The 11164-nt window shown below is 39.8% G+C and overlaps 1 pseudogene; it reads right to left on the reverse strand.

Moving 5' to 3' along the window:
• Nucleotides 1-7517: 7517 nt before the first annotated feature.
• On the reverse strand, nt 7518-7856 carry LOC103091345 (60S ribosomal protein L30 pseudogene; annotated as a pseudogene).
• Between the last annotated feature and the right edge of the window lie 3308 nt (nt 7857-11164).

Genomic DNA, 11164 nt, shown 5'->3' on the forward strand with positions numbered 1-11164 from the left:
GGGAAAGAGGAGTGGCATAAACAGAAAGAATAAGCTATCAACAATGCACTCGCTAAGAAAAGCAACAAGCTTGGTATGTTTTAGAGACTGGGTAATGAGAAGGCCTGAGGAGCAAAATGAAAAGAGAACTGTTGGAAGAATGTTCAATAATGCATTTGCTCAGATCCACAGATTGGAAGCTCTCAAACACTATGGTGCGAATTAAAGATATGCCAAGCAAAGGAAATTAATTATTAACAAAGTCAAGGCAGTACAGGAATCATAAGATTAGTGACTTCAATTTTAAAGTGAAAAAATTACAAACAAAGTGTATCCATAATGTAAAGAGAGGAAGCAGTTGTAATTTCATAGCTCCTACAATGCCACCCACTGAGTGCCAAAATTCCCCCAATTTGTCCTCCCACTTTCCTCCAAAAATCATAAAGACTTTGTTGTTGTTAGATCATAAGTTGTTTTTTTTTTTTTCTACAGCCTGTGCATCCCAGCTCTGAGCCTTTCACCCAACCTGCCAGCAAAACCTTCAGGGAGAACTGCCATTGTCAGCTAGGCCCTAATGATAACAGAAGTTTCCATTTTCCCCTCAGAGTTTCACATCTCCTCTCTTAAGCATGATGCCCTATGTGGCTTTATTTCCATGGCCAAGACAGAAATCAAATTTCACAGTTTTGGGGACAAATTTCAGATACTGAGGAAATATTCTAGGCAGAATGGGAATTTTTTAAAGGCTATATTGTTATGAATTGTTATTTTTGTATTTGAAAGTTCAAGGAAAACTCTTTATTTGAACATGTAGTAAAGTTCCTTATAATTTGATGGCATATAAAAAGAACACATAAGAACTCAGTTTATCACAGAAACAATTCAGCAACATGATGTGAATGGGACAAGAAGAAATGGGGGAACTAGTGTACAGGTTCTTTAGGGACCAGGGCTTTTTTGTCCCACTTCCAATGGGAACTGGAACAAAAAAGGAGGTACATCAACTGCCAAAGACTTTGAAGCAGAAAGAGTAGAAGTAACTATCTGGGCTTCCTCCCTCATATTATCCTTCAATTTCTTCTCAGTGCCTTCCACTAGCTGCCCCGAGCCTGAAGCCATAAAGCAAGAGGTTCTGGGGAATGTTGTGTGCAGAAATAAGTGCGCTGAAACACAGATAAGAAGACAAAAACAGCAAGGATTGTATCTGAGCAAACAAGCAAACGACTAGAGAAGGGAAACTGCAGTGGTTTTAAAACACGTTCATAAATTCTTTTGACATTTCTGCTACCAAAAGTGGAGTCTAATTCCCCTCCACTTGAATATCACTGGCCTTAGCAACTTGCTTCTAAGGAACAGAATGTAGCAAAAAGTGAATGCGTGAATTCTGAATTCGTAGAAGATACAGCTTCCACCTTGTTGGAACCCAGGTTCTCTGAGGTGCAATCCAACAGAGGGAATTTAATATAGGGAAATCGTTGCAAACAGTTTGTAAAAAGCCTGAAAAATTAAAAAGACGGCAGAGAGGCAGTCTAGGGATTAGCAATAGCTAAGCAAAGATGAATAAAGGACCCATGTAGGTGGTCTGGTCACAGCCCCAGCTGAAGTTCCAGCTGACAGATGGCACTGAGGGCCAGACAAGTGAGGGAGTGAATCTTTAGATGATTCTAGCCCCAGTATTCAAGACACCCCTGCTGACGCCACATGGAACAGAGACAAGCTGTTCCCACTGAGTCCTGCCCAAATTGCAGATCCATGAGCAAAAGATAAATACTGCCGTTGTTAAAGCCGCTAAGTGGTGTGGTGGGCTGTTAAACACCAACGGTTAACCCCAACAGGATCTGAGAGCAAACAAACCAATGACTCACACAACATCATTCTCATTTTCTCATTTCTGCTTCAGCTAACATCTGAAGGTCTCAGTCAGACCCAACCATACTTCAATTTTATGGCCATTTTAGATATTTATCGGCCAGTGTTACTGGCAGTAAAGACAGTTTTTCAACTCATTAATTCTGATTATACATCCAAAGGATGAACGACAGTTCATTGAGGCTATGGTTTATTCCTCCATTTAGATATATTTCCATATGAAGGTGTTAACAGAGCTTGGTCTCTTCATATGAAATATAAGACTTTGAAACTTTAGTTACCTATGTGAAATTCAATTTAATTTACTATAATTTACTATTAATTTGAAATAAAGGCCAACTCATTGACTAAAGAAATATTATTTGAAGAGTATTATTGCATAAGAGATTAATTTGATAATTGTGACATTTATTTTACATGTTACCCTTTTACAGCATGGGAAAAGGTACAGAAAAAGGAAATGGATGAGGGGAGCAAAGTGAAAGAATAAGGGAGGAAACAGTGGAACGTGAGCGCAAAGGCGAGAAGCACACTACTGAAGAAGAAGAGGGCTGATACTGATCTCCTTTTCCAAGCACAGGCTGATTCACTGGCCTTTCACACAATGGAAATGTTTTCTCAGTGGAAGAGGAGAAAAACATAACTGGTACATCTCCCAGTATGTTTCTGGAGACAACAGATCCAGGAGGGCTTGCTGGAAAACATACCAGATGGACGCAGGAGACCAGACTGTGCCACTAACAAGCCATAAGACAGTCAGATCACTTACTGCCTTTGTAGCTTAATTTCTTCATGAAAAAAAAACCAACACATGGGTTATATCAGATGATTTCTAAGGTTTGTAAGTTCCAGCAATAAAATTCTAAAATTTTATTATTTACGGGGACTTTCCTCTTGCCTGAATGACTCTAGATTTGGATGCTGTGCTTAGTCCTAGGGCAAAAGAAATGTTAGACTGATAAAACTGATACATAACGACTTGTCCCAGCCTGAAAATCTCCTGCACACCTCACTGTAAATTCTAGAGGAGCAACTCTGACACCAAATCCCAGTTACTGCATTTGTTTTATTTATTTATTTATTTTTTAACAAGCCAAAGTTGTATTTGTTTTTTTAAACAGGAAAATTATGCTAATATAAAACAGATAAAAACGGACAAAAATCAAAACACACAACATGCAAAAAGCACAACACACAACACCGGACCAGTGCAACCCCTTCCCCCCGCCACTCCCCCCAGGTTTCAAAACCTTTATTACAGATCCCCAAAGATTAGACTCTATTGGAGAGGTCACAGTACTGAATCAGAAAAAGAGACATTCACGCCAACATCAAATACACAATGCAGAAGGCTTTCAGTGATGAGCACAGATTTCTAGAACACTACCACGTATGCTAGTCCCTGGCCCACTTTTTAAAGTTGCTTTTAAAAAGGATGAAAAGTGCACAGACACTTTCATAAGGCACAGACAGATTGTTGTACAGGTGATCTCACTAGGGACTTGAGAAAGACGGTGAGAAAATTAAATACCTAGAGATGCCAGAAGGCCACGTGTTCCTGAGCCGGAGTCCCTCTGCCAGAACCGGGGCAGAGACAGGATTGAGCAGTGGAAGGTGACTGCCTCTCATTCGCCAAGACTTTGCACAACCCATTTCTGGAACTGACTGGGGGTTCTCTGTCGACTTGGGAATTGATTGCCAGCCACCAGTCCCAAGGCCTGAAAGTAGCAGGTAGCTATGTCCCCGTGTCTCCCTGGCAAGACCTGAAGGCGATTATCAGTTGGTGGGGTTCTTGAGGGTTCTGTCCAAGGCCATTTCGGCAGCAGCTCAGTGACTACAAGATGCCCGGCATTCCTCATGGCGAGGAATGCAGGGGGCTCTGGGCCTGGAAAGCAGTTGTGTACTCACTAAGATAGACCCCCCGAGGCAACAGAATGGCCAGGAAAGCCCATGGACTCTGCCCCAAATGTCTCATAATGTCACTCCCTCTGACATCAGAGCTGGGGCCCTGTCCTCTCAGCTCTGTCCTCCTGGCAACACACACCTAGTGGGCACTCAGCAAATGTTTGTTGAATGACTTTGTGTGCATGTATACATGGTGTGTTACCAAACCCTGAAGACTCACAACCTGATTTCTGATTTACTCAGTAAACCTTTAATGAGTACCTACTATGTGCTACCACAGGACCCAGCACTGGGTGGGTCAAATACAAGTTTACAAATCTGCCCACCTCCTGCTCTGGACTGCGAGCTCCCTACGGGCCTTGTCTTTAGACCTGGTTCCCATCCCTGTGTCCAGAACACAGGCCACGCTGACCAGTGGTTGTCGGATAACTGAAAAAGCATTGCTATACTTAGGGGAGCAGCTGCCCTGGGTAGGTAAATCCCAGAAGACTCCCAGTTCTGAGAATGGGCTAGAAAAAGGAGTTTGTCTTGACTTGGAAACAGCTCAATTCCTCTGGTGATTCACAATGAACAGACACCAGACCACAACAAAGGGGACATCCTCTGATCTTCCTGTCCTCGCCCTGGGGGCCCTACTTAAGGGGGTGGTGGTCACAGCCTCTCCCCAAAGTTGCCCCTAATGGGAGCCCCCATGTAACAGGAGAAGGCCCTTGGGTTGGACCCAAGCTCACACGTGGCTCAGCTCCACCGGGAGAAGGTGGGCAGTAGGCAGATGAGCCTGAAAGGAAGGACACTTGTGCTCCCAGGGTCCGGGTGGCAGAGGGATCACAGTCTGGGGCTGGAACCCTCACACAGGGGTGGTTGCCCAGCTCTCTCCAGGGGCTGCCCAGGTGAGCTTCAAGGAAGAAAACTGAAGCAGTCTCGAGCTTTCTGGGCTCGGGGCCAAGCAGCGGAGAGCGTAGGTTTTGACATCAGGCACTCCTGGGTTTGAAGCCCAGTCCTGCCACCTCCTGCTTCACTTCCAGCACCTTAGTTCTCTTACCTGACAACTGGGGATAATATTGTATTTCATTGATTCTAGGAGCACAGCTTTTCCACTTCTTCTGAAAATCCGACTAATATGTATATATACATATTAGTATGTTTGATATTGTTCCTACTCATTGATGTTCTATTTTCTCTAGATGGTTCATTTTGGATAATTTCAATTAATATGTCTTAAATTTACTGTTCCCTTCTTCTGTGTCCAATCATTTTTTCTTTTCATATATTTTCATTCTAGTTCAAAAATTTTTCATCTTGTCACTAAAAGTTCAGATGTGTTTGATAAACACTGGCTATTCTACCCTAATATACCAAAGGAAAAATAGCAAATCTCTTAGAAAGATATCAAGATAGAGAAGGACTACACATCAGATATTGTACTCTGAAGGAAGGATACTGCATAGGCCTCTTGCAAGTTACATATATTTTAGATTCCACATGTAGGTGATATCATATGATATTTGTCCTTCTCTTTCTGACTTACTACACTTAGTATGATAATCTGTAGATCCATCCATGTTGCTGCAAATGGCATTATTTGCATAGAAATATTTCACTGTGTATATATACCATATCTTCTTTATCCATTCCTCTGTCGATGGACATTTAAGTTGCTTCCATGTCTTAGCTATTGTAAATAGTGCTGCTATGAACATTGGGGTGCATGCATCTTTTCAAATTATAGTTTTGTCCAGATATATGCCCAGGAGTGGGATTGTTGGATCATATGGTAACTCTATTTTTAGCTTTTTGAGGAACCACCATAGTGACTTCCATAGTGGCTGTACCAATTTATATTCCCACCAACAGTGTAGAAGTGTTCCCTTGTCTCCACACCCTCTCCAGCAATTTGTAGACTTTTCAATGACTGCCATTTTGACCACTGTGAGGTGAGACCTCATTTTAATTGTGATTTGTATTTCTCTAATAATTAGGAACACTGAGCATCTTTCCATGTGCCTATTAGCCATCTGCGTGCCTCCTTGGGAGAAGTGTCTATTTAGGTCTTCTACCCATTTTTTGATTGGGCTTTTTTTAAAAATTGAGCTGTATGACCTGTTTGTATATTTTGGAAATTAAGCCTTTGTTGCTTGCATCATTTGCAAATATTTTCTCGCATTCTGTAGGCTGTATTTCACTTTTTATGGTTTCCTTTGCTGGGCAAAAGCCTGTGAGTTTGATTAGGTCCCATTTTTTTATTTTTGCTTTTATTTCTATTGCCTTGGGAGACTGACCTAAGAAAACATTGGTATGATTTATGTAAGAGAATGTTTTGCCTATGTTCTCTTCTAGGACTCTTCTAGGTGTCACGCCTTCTACTTAAGTCTTTAAGCCATTGTGAGTTTATTTTTGTGTATGGTGTGAGGGAGTGTTCTAACGTTACTGATTTTCATGTGGCTGTCCAGCTTTCCCAACACTGCTTGCTGAAGAGACTGTCTTTTCTCCATAGTACACTCTTGCCTCCTTTGTCAAAGATTAATTAACCGTGGGTGTATGGGTTTATTTCTGGGTTCTCTATTCTGTTCCATTGATCCATGTCTGTTTTTGTGCCAATACCATGCTGTTTTGATTACTGTAGCTTTGCAGTATTGTCTGAAGTCTCAGAGGGTTATGCCTCCAGCTTTGTTCTTTTTCCTCAGGATTATTTTGGCAATTCTGGGTCTTTTATGGTTCCATATAAATTTTAGGATTAGTTGTTCTAGTTCTGTGAAAAATGTCATGGGTAATTTGATAGGGATGATATTAACTCTGTACATTGCTTTGGGTAGTAAGGCCATTTTAACAATATTAATTCTTCCAACCAAAGAGCATGGGATATCTTTTCATTTCTCTGAATCACCTTCAATTTCCTTTAACAAAGTTTTAAAGTTGTCAGCATATAAGTCTTTCACCTTCTTGCTCAGGTTTATTCCCAAGTATTTTAGTTTTTTGATGCAATTTTTAAAAGGATTTGTTTTTTTTACTTTCCCTTTCTGATATTTCATTGTTAGTGTAAAGAAATGCAACCAATTTCTGTATGTTAATCTTGTATCCTGCTACCTTGCTGAATCTGTTTATCAGTTATAATAGGTTTTGTGTGGAGTCTTTAGGGTGTTCTATATAGAGCATCAGGTCATCTACGTATAATGACAATTTTACCTCTTCCCTTCCAACCTGGATACCTTTTATTTCTTTTTCTTGCCTGATTTTTGTGGCTAGGACTTCCAATACTAGGTTGAACAGAAATCGTGAAAGTAGGAATCCTTGTCTTCTTCCAGAGTTTAGTGGGAAGGCTTTCAGCTTTTCGCCACTGAATATTGTGTTGGCTGTGGGTTTGTTATAAATAGCTTTTAGTATGTTGAGGTATGTTCCCTCTATAGCCACTCTGGCAAGAGTTTTTATCATGAATCGATGTTTAGTTTCATCAAATGCTTTTTCTGCATCTACTGAGATGATTGTGTGGCTTTTGTCTTTTGTTGATGTAGTGTATCACATTGATTTATTTGCATATGTTGAATCATCCTTGTGACCCTAGGATGAATTCAACTTGATCATGGTGTATGATCTTTTTTAACTGCTGTTGGGTTCAGTTTGCTAATATTTTGTTGAGAATTTTTACATCTATAGTCATCAAAGATATTGGCCTGAAATTGTCTCTTTTGGTGGTGTATTTGTTTGTTTTGTTTTGTTTTTAAACAAGCTCTGGACAGTTTTACTAAAGAAAAATTGTGCATGACTTACTATTCACCAGTCTTTTCTGGCATGCTTCTAATGATATCAGAATCACCTGGATCAATGATAGCCGGTGCGCATACTCTGTAGTATTTTCCACATTCTGTGCCCAATGTTACTGCCACTGTGGTGATGGACACCAGTTTTGGCCAACATGGCATAATACTCTATTTCAGATTCCTCAAGGCTGGGAAGTTGTTGGCGAGGATGACAAGTTTTGCTTTGCCTTGTCTGATCATTTTCAGAGTCTGCTTCTACCCCAGCAGGTACTTTCCACTTTTCATAATGAGTTGGAGCCTAGAGATGATTGACTCCAGTGACTTTTTCATCTTCTTTGTGGCCACCATCTTCCTGCCTTAGGTGCAGAACTCCCCCAAACAAGTGGAGCCGCCAAGATGGCTGGGGAGCAAGAAAGGTGTCTGGTTTTGATAACAGGGTGATGGTGGCTTCACAGAATACTTTGGGAGTGTTCCTGCCTCTTCAATCTTTTGGGAGAGTTTGAGAAGAACTGGTATAAGTTCCTCTTTGTATGTTTGGTAGAACTGCCCAGTGAAGCCTTATGGTCCTGGACTCTTGTTTGCAGGGAGGTGTTTTTTTGTTTTTGTTTTTTTTTAATTATTACAGATTCTATTTCACTTCTAGTGATCAGTCTGTTCCAATTATCTATTTCTTCTTGGTTCAGTTTTGGTGGGCTGTATGTTTCTAGAAACTTGTCCATTTCTTCTAGGTTGTCCAATTTGTTGGCATATAATTGTTCATAGTATTAGCTTATGTTTTGCTGTATTTCTAGGGTGTCGGTAGTTATTTCTCACCTTTCATTTCTTATTTTGTTTATCTGGGTCATCTCTTCTCGGTGAGCCTGGCCAGAGATTTTTTGATTTACCCTTTGGTTTACCCTTTCAAAGAACCAGCTCTTGATTTTATTGATTTTCTATTGTTTTTCAGTCCCTGTTTCCTGATCTGTATTGTTTCCTTCCTTCTACTGACTTTAGGTTTCGTTTGTTCTTCTTTTACTAATTCTTTGAGGTGGTAGGTTAGGTTGTCTGAGATTCTTCTTGTTTTTTGAGAAAGGCATGTATTGCTATGAACTTCCCTCTAAGGACTGCTTTTGGTGCCTCCCATAGATTTTGTATGGTTGTGTTTTCATTGTCATTTGTCTCAAGGTATTTTTTAATTTCCTCTTTGATTTCATCATTGACCCATTTGTTTTTTAGTAGCATGTTGTTTAGTCTCCACATAGTCTTTTTTTTCGCATTTCTCTTTCTGTGGTTGATTTCTAGTTTCATGCCTTTGTGTTCAGAAAAGATGCTTGAAATAATTTCTATCCTCTTAAATTTGCTGAGGCTTGTTTTGTGCCCTAGAACATGGTCTATCCTAGAGAATGTTCCAATTGCACTTGAAAAGAATGTGTATTCTGGTTTTTGCTTTTTTTTTTCCCTGGATGTGACATCCTAAAAATATCAATTAAGTCCAACTGTTCTATTGTGTCATTTAGATTGTGGCCTTATTGACTTTCTGTCTATAAGATCTGTCCATTGATGTGAGTGGGGTGTTAGAGTCCCCTACTTTTATTGTATTCCCATCAATTTCTCCTTTTATGTCTGTTAGTATTCGTTTTATGTATTCAGGTGCTCCTATATTGGGTGCATATATGTTAACAAGTATAATATCCTCCTCTTGTATTGACCCTTTTATCATTATATAGTGTCCTTCTTTATCTTTCTTCATGGCCTTTATTTTAATGTTGATGGCTTTTTATGATCAAGCAATTATATCATTGTGAATTCTACAGAGGCTTTGGCTGCCCATCCTTTCTTATCCTTATGAAAATGCAGTTATAACTGTGAAATCTTGAGAAACTTTAAGTTGCCCATTCTCACCTACCCTCAATGATGAGTGTGAGCAATCCATCAAGGAGGAGATTTTCATTGTGTTGAATTGATGGTGGTCAACTTGGCCTCACTGCTTCCAGTCCCTCCTAAGTCTGGGAACTATGTTTCTCAGAACATAGTTTCTCTTCACGCTATAGACCCAGGCTATGGTTTACCAGTGAGAGGAACTCTTGTGAACGTTGGAAAGTAGAAATGATAAAGAAGCTATTATTGCTCAATACATCATGACAATCAGAGGGGCAGGCATCTAGTTCCAGACCACTCTGCAAACTCCAACTGTGTGGTATTTGAAGTTTCTTGGACTTCCCAGGATTGGCAGCTTTTTCACTCATTCCAAGCTTTCAGACTGATGTCACAGTGGCTGTTTCTCTGATCCTCCAGCTATATACTTCCAGGCCTTCACTCTCCTAATGCCCATTTTAACCCCTAATTGCTATATTAAACCTCTTATTTCCTTAATTCTTAGAGTGACTTTTAAAATTCCCAAACCAGCCTGACACAGATATTCTCAAAATTTCCAAGCAATAGCAATTTTGTTATCTCAAAAATGTATGTCAACCGAAATGATGTTGGCAAAAGTTATTACAAAAATGCATTTTGAACAGTGTGTCATTAATTATTAAGATACCACAAATGTTACCAGATTCTAGCCATAACTATTGAAATAGGTTGAAATACAAGCAAGGCACATTGAAGAGGCATCCTGACATCTCTCCCCCAAATGGGACCTTCTTTCAGATCATGATCATCTGACAACAGATGTCATAGTACAAAGTTGAACCCTATGATATTACTGATACTTGATAACTTTGACCTACAGAAACAGAAATGTCTTATGATTTAACCTAAGGCTATGATAATCTCTTCATTCTAATGGATTTTTAATGGAACCTATATCATTTTTTCCCATATAGGAATGGTGACTTCTCTTCACAGAATCTATATTGTGTAAGAAGAGAATATTTGCTGAGGGTATTCATGAAGTTATAACTCCCTGAATTCAGATGAGAAGTCTGTGTCTTTGAACTCAAAGCAGCAGTGCCCTCAACCATAGATGATTTCATTTTTTAAATGTTAGGAAAATTTCTTCCTCAAAAATCCTAATATCTCATCAGATGTCTGTCCTAGGTCAGGACAGACATCTGGCACCACTGACATTTTGACCCAGATAATTCTTGCTGTGAATGAGGGGTGGGAGGAGGGAGGGGGTGAGAGGGATCCTATGCATTGTAGAATGTTTAGCAGTATCCAGGCATCTACCCACCAGATGCCAGTAGCACCTCCCAGTTGTGACAACTAAAAGAGTAACCAGACATTGCCAAATGTTCCTCTGGGAGGAGCATGGTAAATCATTCATGGTTGAGAAACACTCTCCTAGATAAAATAGAAATATGATGTTGGCAAGAGCTTCAGGTCTCTCTACCGTCAGCTTGTATTTCCATCTTCTATCTTACATTTGGTTTTTAATTCAATATGGACTAAAATCCTTTCAACATTTCAGTAAGGATACTGAATGTTATCAAACTGTGGGATGTGCCAAAAAAATTTTTTTTAAGTGCATTGGCTATAAAGAATCGAAGGAGAGACCATGTTTAATTGTTTATGAGTAGCTGAGCAGCAATTCAGAGTGAGTTCACACTATATGCTGCTGCTGTTTATTTTTCTTTTAAATTAGATACAATTTTCATCACCAGGAGATATTACATTGGGTATCAATAAAATATACTATACAATGGATGAGCATGTAATCAACAAAACATCTC

This window comes from Lipotes vexillifer, unplaced genomic scaffold (assembly GCF_000442215.2).
Source record: "Lipotes vexillifer unplaced genomic scaffold, Lipotes_vexillifer_v1.1 scaffold784, whole genome shotgun sequence".
Lineage (NCBI taxonomy): Eukaryota > Metazoa > Chordata > Mammalia > Artiodactyla > Lipotidae > Lipotes > Lipotes vexillifer.